The sequence below is a fragment of the Kogia breviceps genome, chromosome 4 (genome assembly GCF_026419965.1).
Source record: "Kogia breviceps isolate mKogBre1 chromosome 4, mKogBre1 haplotype 1, whole genome shotgun sequence".
Classification (NCBI taxonomy): Eukaryota; Metazoa; Chordata; class Mammalia; order Artiodactyla; family Physeteridae; genus Kogia; species Kogia breviceps.
The window spans coordinates 161,091,936-161,116,160 of NC_081313.1; the positions used below are offsets into that span (position 1 = coordinate 161,091,936).

At 33.8% G+C, this 24,225-nt stretch overlaps 1 protein-coding gene across 1 annotated transcript in view; it reads left to right on the forward strand.

Moving 5' to 3' along the window:
• Positions 1 to 24,225, forward strand: part of TENM2 (teneurin transmembrane protein 2) — a 3,844,234-nt gene that overhangs the window by 654,894 nt on the left and 3,165,115 nt on the right. Inside the window, exon 3 of the mRNA XM_067032280.1 lies at positions 4,993 to 5,035. The gene's annotated coding sequence lies outside the window, so the exon portion shown is untranslated. The remainder of the gene's footprint in view (positions 1 to 4,992; positions 5,036 to 24,225) is intronic.

Below are 24,225 nucleotides of genomic sequence, written 5' to 3' on the forward strand. Positions count from 1 at the left end.
GTTAGGGTCATTTTTATTATTTAAACAGTATTGTATTTTTTGTCTGAGTTCAGACATAATTATGGGGTTTTTTTGTTTTTGTTTTTGCTTTTGTTTGGTCTTTTCGATTTATCATGGTCACTAAGTACCTTGTCTGATGTTCAGCAAGAGAACAGCCTAGTTGACAGTGCCATATTAATCCCACCTGTCAGGGTTCTTTTCTCTTCCTCAAACACATTACAAAAACACAACTGATGTTCAAAAAAGTCTGATTGTATCTAGAGTTTGCATTCAGAGACAATAGGAATCAACCTTTTAAAAACATGTACTGTGGCTAAATTTTTATATTTTTCATCTCATTTAATCCTAATAGATTGTAGTGTCTATTGCCATTTATCAGATCCAGCAACTATAGCAGTGGGAGTCAGTAAGGTAATTTGCTATGACCTCACAGATAATAAAAGGAAAGGTTGGGATTTGAACCATGATCTTTCAGATTTTAAAGTGTGTAGTCTTCCTGCTTTGACAATATAAGGGGCATATATTTCAAGTTAGAATTTGAAACAAGTGATGATGTCCTGGACAGAATACGGGAGTACAAGATGGGAATTGACTTGGAGAAAAAAGATTCTGAGTTTCTTTTTAAACATGTTAAATTTACAGCAGTAATGAAGCATCATTTATCTGTCCATTTACTCATTATCCATGGTTAACTTCATTTTTAAGTTTTTTGTTTTGAAACACAAAAAGAGACAAATATAAAAAAAGTGTTCAACTCAATATCATGGCAAATAGGGCACTTTGTAACCACCAATTAATTTTAAAGACACAAGCATTACCAACCTCAAAGAATTTCCCTTCATAGCCTCTCTTAACTGTTACCTGCTTTCTCTCAACCAACCTTAGCTGACATTTTGATGCTAATGGTAAAAATTCCCTTGTTTTTCTTTATGTTTAACCACCTGAACTAGCATCCATATATACTATACATTTGTTTCTCCTTTATTTTTTATATTTTATATAAATGAAAGCATAGAGATTATAGTTTTCTTATACTCTCTTTTGCTCAAAATTATGATTGTGAGATTCAGTCATGTTTTATTTGTGTAGCTGTGGTTTGTTGAATTTCATTGCCATGTGGTATTTAAACAATTTAAAACTTTGAAAATATTTTTAACAATTTTAAAACTTATTTTAACATTATTTTATTGATATACATTTGAGTTATTTCCAGGTTTTGGGCTTTTACACATTTTTGTATGTCTTTCTTGATATATGCATGCAAGCATATCTGTTCAGTAGGAGTGAACTTTCTAGATATGATTATATGTCAGTATTTAAACTTAGTAGATACCAGCCTGTTTCCAAAGTGGTTGTTCCAGTTTACACTCTTTCCACCAGTATATGAAGGATTCCTTTGCTTCAGATATTGGTATCATTGTCTTTTAAATTTTAGTCTTTCTGGGTAGAGTAATAAAAGTTTCCATGTGCTTTAGTAATAGTAGTGTTTTTACTTTGCTTGGCTCTGATTGTTAATAAAGTTTAATACTTTTTGCATGGTTATTGGCTATTTGGATATTGTCTTTTGTTAATTATCTTGACAAATGAAGATATTCTTCTATATTATCATTTAGAAAACTATTTTATCCTTTACATTTCGGGATTTAATTAATCTAGAATTGACTGTTGTATACAGTGGAGAGTAAGAGTTGTTCTTCCTTCCCCTTTATGATATCCAGTTGTCCCTCATATGTCACTGATGGGAATGCACAATGGTATAGTCACTTTGGCAGATAATTTGGTGGGTTCTTTCAAGACTAAACATACTCTAACCATATGGTCCAGCAATCATATTTCTTGGTGATTACTCAAGTGAATTGAAAACTTAAGCCCACACAAAAACCTGCACACAGATGTTTATGTCAGTTTTATTTATGGTTACCCAAAAGTAGCAGCCACCAAGGTATCCTTCAGCAGGTGAATGGATAAATAAACTGTGATACATCCAGACAATGGAATATTATTCAGGATTAAAGAGAGATGACCTATCAAGCTATGGATAGACGTGGAGGAAACCTCAGTGCATATTACTTAGTGAAAAGCCTGAAAAGGCTACATACTGTATGACTTCAACTATATGGCATTCTGGAAAAGACAAATCTATGGAGGCCATAAAAAATAAGTGGTTGTTAGGGTCAGAGGAAGGGATGATTTGGTGGATCTCAGAGGATTTTAGGGTAGTAAAAATACTCTGTATGATATTACATCAATCGGTGTTATTTCATTATACATTTGTCCAAACCCATGGAATATACAGCACCAATAGTGAACCCTAAAGTAAACTATGGACCTTGGGTCTTGGATGATTATGATGTATTGATGTAGTTCAGGTTTGGTTAAAAAAGAAAAGTGTCATTCTGGTTAGTGTTATTGATAATGGGGGTGGCTATCCATGTGTGGAGACAGAGGTTATGTGGGAAATCTCTACCTTTTTCTCAATTTTATTGTAAACATAAAACTGCTCTAAAAAATAAAGTGTTAAAAAATTGTTTTTAGTTTCATTGACTTTCCTGTATGGCTTTTCTGGTTTTATTGATTTCTGCACTTTATTGTTTCCTCTTGACTATTTGCTTTAGTATTAGTTTTCTATTTTTATTTTTTCTAATTTCATAAAATGAAAGTATAGGTAATTTATTGATTTGAAACTTCTGTTATTTTGCGATATAAATATTAAATGCTATGAATATTTTTCTAAGGTATGCTTTGGCTGCATCCCATACATTTTGATATATTGTGATTTTATTTATCCTTTAATTTAAATATTTTCTAATATTCTTTGTAGTTACTTTTTTGAATCATGCATTTTTTTATAAGTATGTAATCTGAATTGTGCAATAAGGACACGTTTATTTAATGTAGTATAAACAATAGACTGCTTGAACTACATAGGACAGTAACTATAATATTATTAATCTGTAATGCTAATCACAGAACCAATAATTAAAGTCATTTGTGGTGAGTCACCTAAACCCTGGTGTCATAAATTGGAAAGATTGTGAAAATGATGTAAATGTTAATTTTATAATGCATACTACTATTCTTTGCAAAATTTAATCTTTTAAATGCTTTTCTTTTTTGCCAACTCTTCCTCACAACTTTCTTTTGTAGCGCTAACACTATACCACACTCTGATGCAAGGAGAAAAGTTTCTAGTATTTCCTAAAAAGTAATATATTCTTAAATAAGTGCTGAAAAATAAAATTGTGCTCTTGTTTGTGGTGACCTCTTTGCTTTATTTAAACCAGGCAAACAAAATTTAAGAAAGAAAAACTACTAGCACTAGGAAATATCATTATACATTCTTTTTGGACAGTGGTGTAACTCTGAATATTTTCCTTGAAAGAATGGTTTTCTCAGTGTGCTGATATTTCACAAATCAGTTAGATATTGGTTAACTGCAGAATTGGAGTGAGAATCTTTTTTTTTCCCTTCTTAATTGTTAAATGAAATTACTTGTGAACTTTTTTTTTTTTTTTTTTTTTGCAGTACACGGGCCTCTCACCGCTGTGGCCTCTCCCGTCTCGGAGCACAGGCTCCAGACGCGCAGGCTCAGCGGCCACGGCTCACGGATCCAGCCGCTCCGCGGCATGTGGGATCTTCCCGGACCGGGGCACGAACCCGTGTCTCCTGCATCGGCAGGCGGGCTCTCAACCACTGCGCCACCAGGGAAGCCCTGTGAACATTTTTGATCTTTTATACATGATCAGGATATTTACAAACTGATTGGTGGCTGTACATTTTAAACTCCCATATAAATTCCTATAAATATCCTTGAGCTTTGTCCAGGACATGGTTAAGTTAGTTGGAAACAACTTGATCTTTTCAGATCTTGCTTTTCAGCTTTGTTAGATAAGATGAGTTACATTTATTCTAGGATTAATTCTCTTTCCTACTGAGGCAAGACCCTTCTTAGTATTCTAATCAATGTTCCTTGAATTATGAGGTTTTCTACCTTGGCTGACAAGAACAGTCACTATTCTCATTCCTGTATGAACATCAGGCATTGTTCCCTCTTAATTTTCAGATGTTTCTTTTCCTGACTGTGGGTAATGTCTTCACAGCATGTACTAATCACTGCTCAGTTGAGTGCTCAAAGGCGACCCTCTGTAGATCTCTAAAGTTCTGTCTCTCTGCAAGTCTCTCCCCTGTAATACTTTGCCTAGCAAACTCTAGTCACCTTGACTTCCCCAAACTCCCAGATGTGTCTCCTGAACTCAGGGAGACCACCAGGATCTGACTGGGTTTTCTCTCCCTGTGCTACAGTTTGGTAACATCCTCCAGCTGAGGCAATCCCAAGGCTTACCACGTTTGTTTCCTCTCAGGGATTGCTATCCTTTTTTGCCAAGCTGTTTTCCTAAGTACCTGAATCTTTCACTGTTTTGTTTGTTTGTTTGTGAAAATCAAATCATAAAATGTATGAAAATGCTTTGTAAACTACAGAGTTCTATGTAATCAGTACATTTTGTTGCTATATGAGAGTCAGTTGAAACTTAGAGACTGAATGCTCTAGAATATCATAAATATTCCAACATTAGCATTGTATATTATATCTAAATATTATATTTAAAAATAAAGAAGCACTGGTGAATACCATTATATGATATGGATATATAGAAAGTCAAGTTAGTCTTGACGGTAAGAAATTATTTTGTGCTGTAGATGAGCCTCTACCACATATTTGAAACTCACTTTAGAGGCTCAGATTAATTTATCTTGCATGTCTAGATGTTTTCATCTCATGACTACCCTAATTATTATCATCAGTTTATTATTCTTTTATTTATTTTATTCTTAAAATGGAACAGCTCTTCCATTTGATATCTTCTGTTTTTTCCACTAGAAATAGATCTCTGCTGAGAAGAGGGTACAGTGTCTCAGTTTTAGCTTATTTGAAGAATACTCCTTTTTACATACTGTAAATAACTATTGGATGTGTTTGTTTTTGTGTTGCAGATATACGAAGTCTGGGGTAAGACCTGCAGAAATTTCCCTTAAGGTAGGGGTACTCATTTTTTAAATTTTCATTTGTTCAGAGCTATTTATACAAAGCATAATGAAGGGCTTCTTCTGAGAAATTTGACCTTATCAAAATGTAAATTATAAAGAAAAAAAACTCACTCACCTTGAGACAAGCTTTTCAAAGACAATTAGATATATCCCCTCTCCGAAGCTTCTTTGGTGTCATCTTAAATCATAAATTACTAAGATTTTGAATAAGTGAAAGATTATTTTTTTCCTTCACATGCTTCATCTTCAGGCACTTGATGAGCATATGCTAATACAAAAGAAAAATCAAAGGTTGATTTTTTAATGAAAAAAATAGTACAAATCACACGAAATACTTGCTTAATATTAGATATTCCCTAAGGCTATTCCTGACAAAGCCCATGCAGACAGTAATAGGAAGACTAGCATTCACGGAAGGGTTTGAACACCCTTACGTTACCTATTTTGAGGCACATAGTAAGTGAGAAATGTGAGTAGGAAGTGGAGTAGATATAACCTACCATAATTCTAAATATGGATTGACAAATTGAAAGTAAGGAGGAAGATGGTCTCAGGCAGATGTGTTTTTTATGTTTTATGCCATACATGCCCTGCCCTCCTTCAGTTTTGGATAGGTAAGGGCTAATGGGAGCATAATGGCTAATGGTGAGACATGCTGATTACATGGGACAGAAAGTTGATGTTAAATGAGAATTAATTCAGCCCATCTAAATCACGTGGATTGTTTCTATTCAAGAGCAGAACAAATGGTTATTCTGTTTACTCAAGCAATTAATCTGTATGGGGGTGGGACAGTGTTACTTTTTTGACCAGGTTGACTGGATTTTTTTAAACTGATTAAGATAGTCCTGATAAATGATATTAAATGTTAAGCTTTAGTATTTTTATAATGGCAAAATGTTTTCTATATCTGTTTTTATATGTAGCTTATTAAATGCCAAGTCAATCATGTAAAATAATCTCCCTTTAGAAACTTGAAAACAAAATCTGAAGAGCTCTCAAAGCATTCAACTAAATGTCCAAGGGCTATGATGGGAGGCTCCATGAAAAAGCATATTTACATAGGTGCAGACTGTCTGATCAATGTTGGACATGTTCTATTATAAACCATACAGCTCAATACAGCAGGTGTGGCATATCTGTGCAATAATAGGTAAATTGGTAGAAATGAATAACTTAAATTGTGGCACCTTTTTATTTAAATTGGAAAACTTTTTTATTTCTTTATAGTTCTCTTCAATAAGTTATTCTTTTTTTTTTTCTTAAGATAGATGGGTTAAAAATACGTGACTAGGAGATGAAGATTTCAGTCTAAATTATTATTTCCTACATCTGTTCTGATACATTTAGAATGATTTGTGCTTGTAAATTAGGTGTTAATGAAATAAAAATGTTGTAACCATGTGGAACATCAGAATTGCAGTTGAGTGAAGAAGATTCTATAAATTCTCCAAGGATGCTCTATTGCAGCGAAAACTCTTTTGAGCTACACACTATACACAAAATTATGTCTTTATACACTTAACTATTAAATTTAATGTAAAGACTTAAAAATGGCCAAAGGGAAGCATTACCAAGAACTGCCTTTTAAAGATAGACATTCTACTTTTATTACTTTGTGTTTACTTTGTTTCTGAACCAGTCAGTTGCACATTGTATAAAAGGCATAGTGTTTTATAGCCTTCAAATCCACTCCATAGGGGCCCAGATTTAGAAATGTGCAAAGTGGTCCTTGGAAGATGAGCTGGTAGCAGTGATGGTGAGCCTTGCCTTCCTGTCATTCCTCTTAATGTCCTAATCGTAATCCCTGACTCTTGTCATGCAATAAATTCTACTTCTGCTGACTAGAGGATATTGCAGTTATATTTTTGTTCAGCCAAATGCCCTATTCAATAAAATATATATCTAAATGAGATATATTTCCATCAAAGAGATGCATAGTGACATCATTCCAAAGAAAATTTTCCAACACAGTTTGGTACTGGTTTTATTAAATTAATAGGAAATATTGGAAAGCAGAATTTGAAAGAACATGTAGTTATAATACTTTGAAAATTGGAAGTAACTATTATAAAATTATTTTATATATCCCTAATATTTAATTTCAGTTTTGCTTTCATTATAGTAAAATCATGAAATGTGGAAATATTTTTTTAATACTCCAATCATCTTTATTGAAGGTTACTGGTAAAATAAAAATAAATTTGAAAAACTTAGAGTTTACATTTATAAGATAATTTGTTACCAAAGACAATTTATTTAAAAATTATTGTTATAATCAAAATTCCAAAATAACACACTAAGATTTATTTAGATGCAATACTATATAATTTTGGATAATTAGAAATTTTGAATACTCTTTCTTGAATTTTATTCCAGGTTGTGGATATGTGCTGCTTTTGGCATAAAAATGTTCTATATAAGTAGATTAAGTGAAAATCAAATATTTCCAGTGATATATAAGCTAAAAGAAAATTGTTATTAAATCTTAACATGATTCATGATTTTTGTCCAGTGGAGTAAATCTTCCAAGTACATCTCATTTTCCTGCTGGACTTGTCACTGTCCTCTGTGTTCATATTTATTTTTCCCATGTGCTTTGTATTATCATTTGTTTCTGTTCTTAAGAGGACATACACATTAATATTGTCAAAAGCAAGTCTCCAAATAGCTCTCCTGACATATTTTTTTAATGTTTCATTTTTTCAAGTTATTTCTGTACTGCTATTGAAAAATGAAAAAAAGTAAAAAGGAAGAATTCACAGAGAGTAGTTATTGACTAATAAATTGAATATGGATGTGTAGACAGGCTACACAAATAAAAAAAATTAAAGGGGACACTTATGGCAATGTTTACTTACTTGACTGTATTTTTCTTCTGATATATAGAAACTCACTTCGGTGATCTTTTTCAAGCACTTAAAGCTAAATGGTAGAATTTCAAATTATATTTTCCAACCATTGAAGTATTTTTAGAAGTGTTAATTTGCCAGGGTTTTGTTTGTTTTGTTTTGTTTTTTTTGCCAGGGTTTTTGTTTTTCTTTCAGCTGTGTAAGACAAAGACACGGTTTGCTAATGAATACATGTAAAAATTAATGATAGTTAGAACAAAGGATATTTAATTGTAGTGTTTCTTATTTTAAAAAGTTGCTAACAGAAATTTTATGTTATAAAATAAAAATCAGCACAAGTACTTATTTTTTGGCAACTTTGGTTCCTGCCAAACAACATAAATGCATTTATTGGCTTATTTGAGGGTTCTAAATATATAGCTCAATATTCACATTTTCTTTTACTGTAAGGTTGAATAATTACATTTCCCCTTAAATGTTTTTTTTTTTTTTTCTTTTAGAATTTGAACCTAAAATTGTGGAGCTATAGTAAAAAGTTTATTACTTATGAGAAATACTCACCCTAAATTCTAGAAATCTCAATTCATGATTGTTTGAATTGTCAAGCCATTGAAAACAAATTTACTTCACCCCAAATTATTTATCTTCATCATATTTTCTGAAATATATCAGAGTATGAGAGATAATAGAAGCTACAAGTTTTGAAGCATGTAGATCAGTTAATTCCCATTCACTTTCTTTCTCAGTGTCAGAATTTGTTACTTGACACAGATTTCTTTTACCTGGGCTGTTTTTGCAAATATTACTCTATGGCTAATAAATAGATTTGAGAGATTTTTACATGTAAATAAAATCAATCATATCATTTTAGCCAAAAATGACTAAAATGCTTTTGCTTTAAAATTGTTTGCTAAAATTGTATTTGAATTTAGAATCAATTCATTTGCTCTTAAAATGGAAAATGATCCCAAATGGAAAAATAACTTGAAATTCTGAACAGTATGGTCATATCATTCACATATATGATTCTCCAAAAAATAAATTGGCTATAAAAAAAAGTAAGAGACTTTGTACAAAGATTTACTGTTTTAATTTATGCTTATTTACCATACCTGACTTTATCAACACCTATTCATTCAATTTCAAATTCAAATTCCTATTCTTTAAGATCTTTACTGCATTTTTAAAGTTAGTTTGAACAAAATGCAGATTTTATGACTCATCTAAATGTAGCATTTCCAGAGAACCATCTAAGATTTACCTATTCAAGAAAGTTTAACAATGGTAATATAAAAAATGGTTACCCTGACAAAAACAAAAAGCAAACAGAAAACACTGAAAACCACTATAGAAATAGCTTATCTGGTATGCTGAGTATGCCAAGCATTATTATATGAATGTCTCTTAAAAATGTGTTTATTAGATTAATATCACTCTGAAAGTTTTTCGAAAGACATTTTTAATTAGTTGTGGCACAATGACAGAACTGATCCTCAATCTTTTCACAAGTAAACATTATAGTAGACTGTAATTTAAGTGGCTGACTCCAAACAAATCATTCAGTATATTTCATGTCATTTTTTTGTCAATGTAACAGAAGTTTTCATTGTATATAAAATAAATTTTTGAAAAAATGTGCTCCACAATATTTAGGAAGCATTGACTTATCTATGTGTGTTAAACAACAGCTAATAGGCATTAATCAAAACAAGTGAAAGATATGACTGCTGAAGCAGAAATTAGTGAAGCCTCATGATTCATACATATTATAGCATCTAGATATGAAAGGAAAGATTAAAAAAAAAAGAACTGAAATAAAAGGATTTGTCTAGACACAGCATTACCTTCTAATTCAGGATGACTGTCTATAAATTTCTTAGCTCCAAAGAGATTTTTGTATGTACCCTAGTAACTTGTAGTCTTATAAGCGAGAAATTTCTCCATAAATATAACCTAATTTTCTCTCTTTTGTCAATGTAATTAAACATTCTTTGCTTGTTTTCTCTTTCATATACTTGAGAAATTGTGTGTTTTCCCTATAGTGGAGAAACTTTTGTGGCTTTCTACTGTTCTTCTAACCTATTTAAATAAGCATTACAGTATTTTCCTCTCCTACTGATATCATTTTGGACATTTTATCAGTTATTTATCACTACATTTCCTCTAGGCATCTATTTATTTTTAAAATAAGCTTATGTAAACACCATATTATAATCTTAGAAGATTCTAATGATATCCAAATTACAAACAAGTTATATTCCCAATGTGTATTTATTAGACGGATATTTGGACCTTAGAACACATGGACTATAAATTCAGCATTATCCCCAGGTTATATTGGAAAACACTTAAGTCATAGTATACTAAAATAGATTCCACATTTGAACTTATTCCACACTGAACTTAGATTAAAATGTTTTTTTTTTGAAAGCACTAAATATGATGTTTAGATTCAGTTTTTAAATGAATATTATGTAAGTAATGAAATTCTAATATTTTTCATTTAAAAAAAGTTAAACTTTTATAAGATTTTACTTAGTAACCTAGGAAAGTAAATGTGTACAATTCTGATACTTTTCACTTTATGTTGTTGCTCTATCATTGATCACTCTGGAAGATTTTCCTACTTTAGGTCCTCCTTAAGTCACTTGAAAAACAAAATTGTGATTTCAGACCTTCAATTTGTCTGCATATTTATGATTTCTTATCCTGGGAAGAAACATCAACAAATGTTCTATAGCTTCTCTTTTCAATTTTAGTCCATCAGAAATTCTCAGGAACTCACAATTTTATTCTACACCAGTACAGAAGAAGGGTCTCTTTGCAAAGACAGTTATTTTTGTTTTGTTGGAAAAGTTCCAATAATTCTTTCAGTTTGTTCATTTCCTTTATGAAAAGACTGGTGTCAGACATAGTGTCCTATGGTGAAATCCAACATCTGTCTTTTTTTTTTTTTTGTCTCTAACTTAGTGAAGTACACTGGCCAGCCTCCAAAGTACTCATATGACTTAACAATTATGAGATTAGCACTGAGCCCATGTGAGAGATATTTTTTAAAGTGATAGTAATTTCATTCCTGTAATAATAAATGTTTATCAAACAAAAGAAGCCATGGAATCATGCCAAATAATTTTGTCATATTATTATTTTAATTGTGTAATCCACATTCTGTCTTCTCTATTTCTGATATTAGATTTGTGTTGTTGTGCATTGTAGGTAAAAACAGTTTACTTCAAACCAAAGTCAAAATAATAGCTCATTCTTCAATAAAACCTCTTTGGGCAATTAGTATTCAGTGTTTTTGTGTATTTGTAGTCACCTCCAGGTTTTTTCCCCTTATAATATTACTAATATTTCTAAAATAGTTTAGTTGGCAATTTTAGGTGATGGGAATTTCAGCACTTGCTACAGTCTTTTTCTACATGTTACATAGCTGCTATGTGCATTCTATTTCTTCCTTTTCTCTTGTAGGCATTAGCTTTCCCCCCTGCTCTTTGAAAATGTTCATGGTCCTTCAGCAATCTAACATCTTTTCCATGGACATGCTTTGGTTTGCCAATGCCCCTCTTCACATGCAATGTTTATTACTTTTCCTTTTTTAAAATTTTGTGTGTTTGCATTTTTATCAGATATAGAATTTCTCTTAAAGTGATTAAAAATAAACTAAAAATAATATAAATAAATTTAATACAAAATATTAATAGAAAATAATAGGTATATTTAATGGTTAGATAATATAGAAATAAAATTAAAGTATCTTTAAAATACTTTTCATTTATGCAGAGTTTCCAGATAAATTAGTTTATTCTTATATTTTTTTTGTTTCTTAAAAATCCAGAAATTCAAATATATGATTTATGAAATAATATCTAAGCAACAGAGTGTAACTGTAATTTCATATGTGGCATACACAAACTGGAATGTTGATAATAGTCATATATTTTAGAAAGAACTTTTGAAAATCTCTTAATGACAAAAGTCTATAACTTGTTTTGAAAATGGAACTAAATGATTATGAATTCCAGTGTTCATTAAGTAAAAAGAATATATGCTATATAAACGACCAAGAAAATAAAGTTCAGGTTCCCTACTGTTTCATTATCCTTTTCTAGTTTCTTTTCTGCTTTCCTTCAAAATTTTGGAGTAACCTAGTACTTATTTCTGTTTTTTTGTGGGGGGGGGTTTGTTGTTGTTTGTTTGTTTTTCCTATCCAAACTGTCTCACTAGGTGTCTCAACTAATTCCATGGCTTCTAAATACAGTCTGTTGGTTACATTGCCAGACCTGACCTATCTCATAATTTTAGGAGACTCAACATTTCTACTTGGATGTCACCTTTATTAGTGTGTCCTGTAAGTTTTATTTGAAGAATAGAGCTGTCCGTTTTGATACATTTCCATGGTTTTCATCCTGGTCCAGGTGAACACCTCTTTCTTCTGGCAATAGCCCTTTGAGTGACCTGTTTAATTCTACCCTTGCCCCTTTACACCTTTGCACTTGCTCTTTGCAAGAAAGTTCTTTTCTGGCTCTGCCCTTGAATCTCACCCTTCATTGGGATTGTGAATGGAAAATCAAATCAAATGGAGTTGGTATTGCTAAGAGAGTTCTCTAAAGTGGAAATGGGAGGGCATTTATGTTTGTCTCAGCCCAGATGGAATCTGAACTTTGACCACTTATTATCTTAATGCAGGCATTCAGAATATCTGCCTAATATTCCAGAAACTCAAATTCTTAGCAGACCCTTACCCTAAAATAACCTGTGACTGCCTATCCCTTAAGGACAAATATTTTCTTTTGTGTGTCATAGTCAGTCATAATTCTTGCCAGACAACTTTAACAACCTTGTAGCTTTTGTCTTTATCAGCCCCTGACTCTTTCTCTTTCCCGGAAGAGTTTTTAGGTTTTACCCAAATCTTTGTCTCCCAAATTGCAATTCCTAAGACCCCAAATAAGTTATTTTCTTCTTTGCAGTTTTCTGCATTTCTTGGTTGACAGGATGATGGAAGGAATAGCTAAGATAATATATGAGAAACCACTTTCTAAAAAGTAAAATCCTCTCTAAATTTTAGGTTTTATTTTTCTTAACATGACATTTTGTACACACCCTATGTGATCCATGACTAAATTCATATTTCTCCCCAGATCTGTACCTTTTGCATACTCCTTATCAGTGATGATAATATTACCCACCCAGCTGTCAGAAGAAACCTTTGGAATCATCTGTGATACCTTGTCCAGCCTCATCCTTCATTGTAAATCTATCACCAGGTCCTGAAATGAACTTCCTTAATATATTTCAAGCCTGTCATTTCAACTGACAGTCTTCTAGTCCATAATTGTATTATCTTTCAGTGAACTGAACATTTAATTGACTTTACTGAATCTACCCTTTTTCCTACCCCCTGCCCAATCTGTGGTCCATATAGCTACAATCTTTACAAAAGCTAAATTAGATGAGGTTACCCCCCATGCTTAAATAATTTAATAGTTTTAAAAAAATCTTTAATGTGCACTTAAATCACTTGGGAAGATGGATAAAAAGATTTTGATTAGTAATTATGAGTATAGTCTGAGACAGTATTTCTAGTAAGTTCCCAATCAATGTTAGTGTTCCATGGATGATACTTTGAGTGGTGAGGATTAGATGACACCCAGCTATACATGGAATAAAAACTACTGTCATTGGTCTATAAATTCATATATGGTAGAGCTTGTAGGCTTCTTTAACAGCCTCACATCATCTCTTCCCACTTTGCTCCTCAATCCCTACCTTCTGGGCCTTCTTTCAGTTCCTTGAAGGCATGAAGCTAACTTTTGCCTCAGGGTATTTGTACACTCTCCCATCTGTTTGAAATACTACACCTCCTACCCAATACTCACCCTTTTCCAGGCAATTCCTACTCATGTTAGCTGTCTCAGTGTAAATCTCACTGCTTCAAGGAAGTCTTACTGTACTCTAAACGTGCTTTAGTACTTCTTCTTTTACTTTTTAAAAAAATTACATCTATATTTTCCTCTCATAGCACTTACCGTAGTTATGATTAATCAATTATATTTTCAGTGTTTGAATGTCTGCAGTCCCCCACAGATGTAAATTCGTTGAAGGCAGTTTCTTTTCTCTGGTTCAAGACTATATCCCCATGTATGTAACACAATAGGTGCTATATTTCCTACATGGAACTACATAGGTGATGTTCTACAAATAATTGTTCACTCTGATTATTTATGAAAATTATCCTTTTTCTTGGTAGGAGGGTAGGTTTTATTACCAGATTTAGAATTTTGGAGCCTAGTGAAGGTCCAAATACAAAGGCTAATTGTTTTATCTGCTATAGGATGAAGAAAGCAAAGAACTCCCTGGTAGTCCCATTCATCAGTGGAGAACACAATGATAGATGGGAGAGATGTCAGCTAATTCCTATGGATAAGAGCACTTGGTCTAGTAACAAACTAGTTACTAAATAGTGTGATGAGAGTAGACAGGATGAGTAGGGCTGGGGAAGCTAGAGTTAAAAATAAAGTGGAGAACATGTGGGAAGAATTATGTCCAGCTGTGCTTGGTTGACTGCAATAAGTCGTTCAGAAAAGGAAATTATCATAATTCAGAGGATGAAGGAGCAGAGTGAAAGCCTCTATGCATGGACTGAAGGAGTGAAGAGGAGACGTTACTGGAATTTGAGTTCAGAGTCAAACCAGGAAAGAACTGTTGCTGAATGTCAGACGAAGTCACAGTGCGGCCAGAAGAATAATAGTCTTGAGGTAGGACAGTCATGAAAATTGAAGATGCGATGATAGGCCAGGAATTGAGGTGCACATGACCAGGCATCTGAGATAAAAGCCCAAGGACACTGCAGGACTGCTGTTGATTGTTCTGGTGACCACACCATATCTCCTTGGCAACTTCACTGTGCCTCACATGTGATCTTTCTCATGGAGGGCAGTGTAATATGGATAAAACAAGCTGAAGCAGGGAAATCTGGTATAGGAACAAAGCACCCACACTCAGGTGTTCAGAAACAGAGATGGGTATTATTTTGGAGTGCTCTATTTGCCTCAATTAACCCACTTTGCTCTTATATTAATCTCAAAGGGGAATATTGCATGGTGTGCTGAGATATATTAATACCCTAATCAATCCTAGGAAAATGTTTGAAATAAGGGAAATTGGCCATGGGGACCCTTCTTTTCTGCTTTCTGTATTTACTACCTACCTCCTAATGGTTTCCTTTCAAAGTCTACTGGATCTCTCCAGCTGCTCTAAACCAGTGCTTTTCAAAAATAAGCAAGCATCAGACTCACCTGGAAGCCTTGTTAAACTCAGATCGCTGCTCCCCGACCCCCAACTCAGAATTTCTGATTTAGTTGGAATGGATGGGGCCCAGTAATGTGCATTTCTAACAAGTTCCCACTGGATGCTGATGCTGCTGGTCCAGAGCCACCACACTTTGAGAACAATTGCCTTAAACTGTCTACCCTGGTACTTTATCCAAATTTGTCATTCCCCGAGTCAAGAAGTTTATTAACTAAAATCACATGACTCCCCAGATTTGAGGCACATAAATTAAAATTAAAGCTATTTTAGGGCATATAAACTCAGTAAAATTTAGTCATCTGATGAAATGATGTATGCAAATATGTGAGCGACTAATAGCTACAACAATTTCTCTGTCTTCATCAGATATTTGTTAATTGAGTTGGGTCTCTAACAAGAAGAAACAGGCAGTGTGACCAAATGGAGGGGAAAGCTTCTAAATTGTGAGGAAGAACTTTCCTGAGCAGAGTGTTGATATATTTGGTACAACCAAATTACTTCTTCTGTTGTGGGTCCTTCCTTTACTTCAAAATCTACATGTTCTACAAATCTAAAAGTTTTTTTGTTTGTTTGTTTTTCTTTTTCAAATTTTACTATTTTATTTCCAGCAATTCTAGTATAAGTGGTAGCATCAGAATTATGTGTCCAAAGGAGAGGAAGGTAGGGTGACATGGACGTGAATCCTTTATAAGTTGCAAACCACCTATTACATGTATTTTGGCCATCAACAAAAATATTTCAGTGTTAGTTAAGATTTATCTTTCTTTAAATATTTCCCCAATTTTGAGCATGTTGCCTTGTTTGAAAGTGTCTATGAAAGAACCATTTATTTTTGTCAAGGTACATTGTTCAGCATGGCACTTGTTTAAAAAGTAAATTAGACTCTAGAATACTGCAAAATTACTTTCTTTTATATCACATGTCATTTCAGTGAAAATAGAATACTCCCATCTTCAGGGGTCATGTTTTTACTTGTGTCCTATTAGGTGATTTTTAACATAATAGTAGAAGTGCTAATTATTGTCTTGACCTCAAAGTGTTGTAGGAAAAAATGGGGCATGAGAGGATGGTCATGTCCTGGGTGTCAAGTGAGTCCCTGGGGATGAGGTTCCTTGGCTTAGCAGGAAAGAATTCAAGAGCAAGCCAAAGTAAACTGAAAACAGGTTTATTTAGAAAGATACAGACTCCATAGACAGGGTGTGGGCCATCTCAGAAGGTGATAGTGGCCTGATGTGTAGCAGTGGTTAGTTTTTATGGGCTGGGTAATTTCATAGGCTAACAAGTGGGTGGAATATTCTAACTGTCTTGGAGAAGGGGCGGGGATTTCCAGGAAATGGGGCATCACCCATGCTTTGGCCTTTTATGGTCGACCTAGCAACTATTATGGCACCTGTGGTGAGTCATTTGGCTAATGTGTTACAATGAGCATATAATGAGGCTCAAGGACTCCTGGAAGTCGAATCTTCTGCCATCTTGGGCCTAGTAGGTTCTAACAGAAACTTGTACTATCCTGTTCTTCTTAATGGTTGTGTCATTTTTTAAATGGTTGCGCCCTGCCCCTTCCTAACTGTCTCAAAAGGTGCAGTCTTACCTCAGATTCAGTGGTAAGATTTTAGATAAAGATTTTGCATCTTTATCTTATCTAAGCCTTGGGTCAAATCGCTGAAAGCTGAAAGTGAGAGCAAACTTATTTCCCTAAATCAGGGAGACAAAATTATGTCCTTTGAGAGATCTGGAAATACTCTCAAAAGCTCTCAGTCCTATGTGCTCATTGACTTTTTAAAAGATGCCTTGTATTTTTGAGAGAGTAAATGTGGTTTAAGAATTCAGAGCTTCTAAGTTTGCTTATTCAAAAGGTGTTTTTAAACATGTGAAACACAGTAGAGCAAACATTCATTTTTTTTTCACATTTGTTTTTCTCTTTTCTTTTTCTTCCCCTTTTATTTTTTAAAATCTGCCAGATTTGTTTTGTGTTTCTCTTCCCTTTAATCAGAAATAGAAAAGAGATTCTGTGTGTCACTTTGTAATTCTTCAGCCAAGATATCTTCAACCATATCACAATGGACAAGGTAATTTCTTACATTTCACCAGTTTAATAGCCTGACCACAGTTAGTATTTGGAAAAAAAGAAAGAATATTCAAATTACTGCCATAAATTCAAACTATATTTCCTCTTATATATCAGCTTTGAGAATATTTTATTGAGAAGGAAAAATTTTCCTTCTCCCTTTCTAGGTTCTTTTGATGGCCTAATAATTAAATTGACAGAAGCCAGCTTTACAGGAGAAAAACCACAGGTTAAGGCCATGTACACATGGGAGAAACCTAGGAAAACTAACTCGCTATAATGGCCGAAGCCTGTACCTTAAATATTTTTTCCAGCCAAAGACAAAAAGATGTTGGGGGTGGGGAAGTCAGTTATGGGAGGTTACCAAGAAAATCGCAGTAAACAAGAGTAAGGTTGTTATGCAGATTTTAAGTCCATGTCTACTCCACTGACAAGAGTTATCTAGTCTTCATAGTACAATTAGAGAGACACCCTTACAAAAGGAGATTTTCCTTACAAATGTAAATGTCTTTTACAAAGGGTAAATTTTACTTGGTTTTAAGGGCTTCCCTTGTGTCTACAGTTTCTTAAAAATAATCAGCCTAAAATAAACCTTATGCCAAAGAGGATTATTTTGGGGTGGCAAATTCTACTCTCCTACAATTTCCTGAAGCATATTAGAAGTGAGCTTTTGAAATTAAAATTCTTTGTCATTTAGTATTATCTTGATTCATATGAACAAAAATAGGAAAATTATGTCTTTTATTCTATTTCAAGTTTACAATTTGATTAATGTGGTAATGGATTTCCTTAGCAGTTTGGTTTTGTTCATCATTACTTTGGGTCCTAATGCACAAGCCTTCTTGGCATTGTCTAATTATTCTAGTTATTCTAATTATGTCTAGTTATTCAGTCACCTTAAAAAATCAGACTTACCAAAGTAAATAGCAATATCTTTAAAATACTGTAGTAGACTTGAAATTGTACATGTCAGGTTGGGACTTGAACCTATGGGCTGGGACTCAAACCCAGCCAAAACCCAAATTGGGACTTGAACTCACTGTCTTTTAATTGCAGTCACTAATTAAAACCACCTAGTGTCAGAACTTACTGGGGCTCAGGTTTTCTGTCTCAGCACAGAAGAAATTCAGTGAAAGGCAAAGTGATAGGCAAGAAGTAGATTTATTAATATAGGACGTTTGTGAGGAGTACATGTGGGCATGAAAGGGGCTCTGCCCCTAGAATTAAGCAGACTACATTTTATAATCAAAGGAAAGTGGGGGAAGGGGAGAAGACCACTTTCTTCCTCTTTCTTTGAGTAGACATCAGGCTTTCATCACTAGCTCCTCCACATCAGGCAGGAGAGTGTTTGACCCTATAAGGTCAAATTAGGACCCTCATGGTGCTTATTCAAGTCAGCAGAAGGTTGGTAACATATACTAAAATATGTTAAATCATCTCAGGTTTCAGTATAATGAGGGTCATCTGCTTTGGAATATCACCTTTCCCTTATATTCCTGTCCTTGGTTCTAAGGATCATTGTCTTGCTGGACTTGACCAACAGGATGCAGGCCTCATTTTTTTTTTTTTTCCACTTAATGGCCTGGGGCTTATCTCGTGCTTTTATTGATGGCTTTATAGTTTAGCAAGCATGCTTTGTCCCTTGGTGTTCTGATAGCTTTCTTGAGTGATCATTAACTTATAGTGGTCTCCCAAAGTTCCCTAAGGTTCCTCCTCTATCTATAATCCCCTAGTGGGATTTTAAAAACTACCTGTGTAACTGTCCTACTCTATTCCTATGAGACTCTTAGAGAATAGATAATAAATAGTAATAGTAACAAATAAGCTTGATCCTGCACACAAGGAGCTTACAGTCTTGGTAGGTTGAGTTGCAATAGAGATTTTTCAGATGCCAGAATTAAGTTCATTTAAAACCAATATAGAAAGTTTTGGGTTCCCACATTTAGAAAAAGAAACTGTTTCTCTACTTTTTGCCCCCCAAATTTTACTTTTCCAAAATGACTCTTAGGCAATTGCTACAACTGTTCCAAGTACTCCCTCAACTACTCCAGTTGACCCTGTTTCTCTTCCTACTACTCTAACTATGTTGCCAGGCTCAGCTTCTCTAACCAGCTCTTCTGTATGTCCAAGTTACTCTGATTACCCCCAGGTCCCTCCAGTTGATTTAGCTATTTCAATCAGATTGTTACCCCAAAACTGGGTTTGCCTCTTGCTGGGTGTCAAGCCTATAGACACAACCAAGCCAACGCAGAGAAGGGAGGATTTATTATTACTTGCAGGAAGTGAGGAGAACACTGGGAATTTTCCTAAAGCATTGTCTCCCAGAACAGGAAAATTGAGGAAGTTTTAAGCTAGGGGTACGTGTGTATTCATAAAGGGGCTTGAGCAGAGGAGAATTCAGCATAGAATTGGGGCAAAGATTGACAGTCCAAGCTTTAGTTGATTGAAGTCATGAGGATCAACATCATAATTTTATCCTGCACCTGGGTGGTGGCCTCAGATCCTGCAGAACTCAGACTGTATTAGATTTTTATGTATACCCCTTGAGGAGGAACTAAGACTCCTTTTTGTTGCTGAAGCTGAATTATTGTTTCTTGATTGTTTTTCCTTTGTTCCTGCATTCCCTTACTTAAGATCATTGATTACTGAGTCCTATTCAAGGTCAAGCGTTGTGGCCAGACTTAGATCACAGAATGACTTAGTCCAGAATGGGTTTTCTTATGTCAAGACAGCCAGTCCTGGTTCTCTTTCTCTGGGGAGACCCCTAATTTATCCACTTACAAGATCAGATACTAGGATTAACTAAGTTTATCCTAAAGTTAGTTTCTTATTTGTGTTTTTGAGTTCACCCTATTCAAGTCCGTAACTATTCTTTCTCTTCTTTCAGTACTGCGGTCTTCAAAAGAAAAAAAAAAAAAAGTAAAAGAAAAATTAAAAATTAGCACAGGAACCTATTTCCACATGTATCTATCAAAGTAAAAAAAATGTGTGAGGGAGGGAAAGAAAACTTCCTTCTGTCTTTCTAGATTATTCTGACTGGTGTAAGAATTAAATTGACAAGAGAGAAATTAACAGGAGAAAATCAAACAAAAGTTTAATACATTTATACATAGGAAAGACCCAGGAAAACTGAGTAACTTGCCGAAATTGCTGAAACCCTCACCTTAAATACCATCTTCAGCTAAAGACAAAAGAGGATATTGGGGGTGGTGGGTGGTTTGAGACTTCAAAGGGGAGAAAGGCAGTTGCAATGGAGGTGGAAAAACAAATGTTTGGTAAACAAATGTTTGCTGGGCCATGCAGAGACAATGTGATACAGAGTGGACTCTGATCTCTAGACTCTGACAAGTATTCCCCACCACACCTAGCCCATAATCTTTGTAGATATCTCTGCTGATAGTGCTTTTCTTGGACTAGGCCCTTTATCTAATTCCTTAGGCAGCTAAGAGGGAAGAAACAAGAAAAACTTTCTGAGTCTTCTGTTTCTTTAAAATAATCCTTGAGCCAAAAAGACACATTTTGGGGTGACAAAGTTTGCTTCCCTACAAAAATATAAAGTGATAACTCTGGTACGGAGTCTTATCCTCTTATTCTTATTATCCTTTTGTCCCCAAAGTTAGCACCTGGTGCAGGACCATAGAGCACAATTTGGAAATCAATGAGCTAGGACAGGGACTGGCAAACTGTGGGTCATGGTTCAAATTTAGCCCATTGCCTGTTTGTGTACAGCCCTTGAGCTCAGAATAGTTTTTAAAAGTGGTTGGAAAAAAAAATTTTTTTAAGAATATTTCTTGACATATGAAAAATATATTAAAATTTCAGTGTCTGTAAATGAAGATATGTACCTTGAAATATGGTCAGGCTCATTTGTTTAATGTGACGTACAGCATTGGAGGTGAATAGTTACAACAGCTACCCTATTATCCACAAAGCCTAAAACACTTACTACCTATCCCTTTATGGAAAAATTTTGTCAATTACTAATATGGAATATGGGCTTCCACAGTTGTTCACTACTAGAAATAATTTTGCACTTTGAAAAACACAGTATATGGAACTGTATTCAATCTCAAGTAACAAAAAATTGATAGAGAAATTATATATTCTAGTACATGTAAACATTAGGATATCAAAAGCTTAAGAAATATCTGTGGGAGAAAAAGAGCTTAAAATTAAGAATAAAAAGTTTTATTTTTAATTCAGAGGAGACAGTACTATTATTTAATTTTATCAGCAGAGTACTTTAGTCATTTCACTGAACACCTATATTTTGAAGACACATCATTTCGGAAATTTTGAGCCTGAGGCTCCTGATATTGACCTTCAACCAGTTTCCTCACTTTGCTCCAATAAGGGACAAGAAAAGATCCCCAACTCATTTCACCTGCCACGTTCATCTCACCTAAGCCTGACAGAACAATTATGCTGTGTGTTAATCCACATTCTCTTTGAATCAGTGCATGGTTAGTTTATGAGAGAAATATGACTAAAATGAAATATATGTTAAAATTAATTTATCTATCAAATCTAATAAAACTCCATTGAGATAATATTTGAGATGATCTTTGAAGAATGGGAAGTGTTTTGACAGGTGGAAATGGGAATTGGAGTAGTATTTTAGATGGAAGTTATAGCTTGAACAGAAACCCATTGATGGGAGGGTATGCTATGCATTTAAGAAATATTAGTATTTCCAAGTGATTAGAACAAATGGTACATATATAATTAATTCAAAAATATAGGTTAGAGTTATAATGTGAATTAAGTGTAAAAATAATTTGGTAAAGCAGTGGAGAGCGCACTCAGATTTTTAAGAAGTAGAGGGGTATGATCAGACCCGTGCTTTTGAATTGCACTCTCTATAGTGTTATGTGTATAACCAGGGCTTGGAAATCACAATCCATTGGGATATTAAAAAATATATATGAGAACTTAAGTTTGTTTTTAATCTACAATATTAAAATAATGAGCTTGGTAATACTTAATATATAGGTTGATCTGGCACTGGAATTTGGTCTCAGTGTCATGTGGTCCCATGTCATACTTGGTCAGTAAAGCATCCTTAGGGAAGTATGGAGATTCCAAACCAGCGGGGATGGCAGTGCACCCCTCATTCCTTCTAGCTTTCAGGTCACTGTTACTTATTGACATTTATGTCTACCTGATAAGTGGATTCATGAATTATATTATCCGGTTTTAACTAAGCTTAATTTTGCAAAATGGATGGATATTTTACAAAATAGTTGAAGATCATTCTAGTAAGGCAGGCGTAGCAATCAACAAGAAATGGCAGTGATGCCACAAATTTAATTATCAGCTGTTGGTCACCAACATAATGAGGTCAAACAATTATGACCTAAACTTTATAGAGTTGGCCAGAATCAAATTATTAGGAGGACAATTTGGTGTATACATAAATACCCACTATTATTAGTGATGTAATTAGTAACCATGCTTCGAAGATAATTAAAAATATTATTTTATCTTTATCTCACCCTTCAAACATGTTTCATCATGTGAAAAACGTATTAGTAGAGTAGTTCAAGACACAATGTTATAAATAAATACTGATATATATATATATATATATATATATATAAACAATTCTTCTCACAGATGCTTTACTGGTAGGTGTGAGTAATGAAAAATATTTTAATGTAGTAGAGATGATACATCGTCAAAAAGTGATCTAAAATGAAGACAGCAGTTGGTAGTTTCACTTTTCCTGGTATGAACTGGGATTGTGGCAATTATGAAAGGAAAGGAAGTGCCATTTGCTGGAGATATTATGGGATGACATAGATGAGATGGAGATTGGAGAGTACAGTGAAGCTTAAAGCATGAGTGTCTGACACTTTGATATGATTACAGTGATATCAAGTAGGGAAGAGAAGCTGAATGTAGGAGCACAGTGAAGTTTCTTTTTGTCTTTATTTATAACAGAGAATTATTCAAAAATTAGTTTCCTTGTTTTCACTAATGAATTACTTGAATAGAATCCGGCAGTCTAAGTGATCCCTGCAAAGTGAAAGCTCACAGAAGAAATTAATTGACCTATATTTTCAGTAATGATCTCCACATGAAGTTTAGACAGAACAGATGTTTTCTGTTTTAAGTGGTGTGTGTCTTTTATTTCTCACTTGTCATGTTGTAATAAGCATTGATTTATCAAATGTTTAATTTTGAGAAACATAACACACACTTTTGGAGGTTGTCACTTCATGTTGCTTAATATCACAAGACTTCCACTCTGAACTGAATTTTGAAAACTTGAAAGTTCTGAAAGTTAGAATAGCTCCAAAAGTAATTTCTCCATATACTCATATGTTTTTTTAAATTAATATGTAGCTGAATCAATTGCTGTACCATATTTTACATAACTGGAATAGTTTAAAGCTTAAACACAAAGCTTAACTATAAAGTTTTATTTATTTCTGTTAGTTATGTATACTTTTCATGTTTAGGTTGCTGCCTCATGTGCATGCACATAACATAGTTTTCATGTATGACTGTATGAGCTCCGTTACAGTATTTTGTTTTATAAGTTCTATTTCACAAATGTCTGAACAAGATGGAGAAGTGCCTTTATCAACAAGAAAGAAGTAATAATAATTATGTGACAATGATATAGAACATAAGTATTATTTTCATATGCTACTGATTGAAATCACTGGACACTCATTGACCTTTCAGGTCTTTTTCATAGCTCAGTCCTTTAGAGCCTGTGAATACAGTAATTGATGTTGATTTCCTATTTGCTTTACTTCCAAAGAAGCTTAGAATCAAATATTGACCCCTTTCTATTAACTGAAAAGTATCAGTGGCATATGTACTTCTATACTCAGCCCTATGCTTTCCTGAATATATTTAATTTTTTTTAACCTGAATATATTTGCTATATTTATTACTGTAAGCCATCTAAAACCAATTCTTCAAGTATTTTTATAT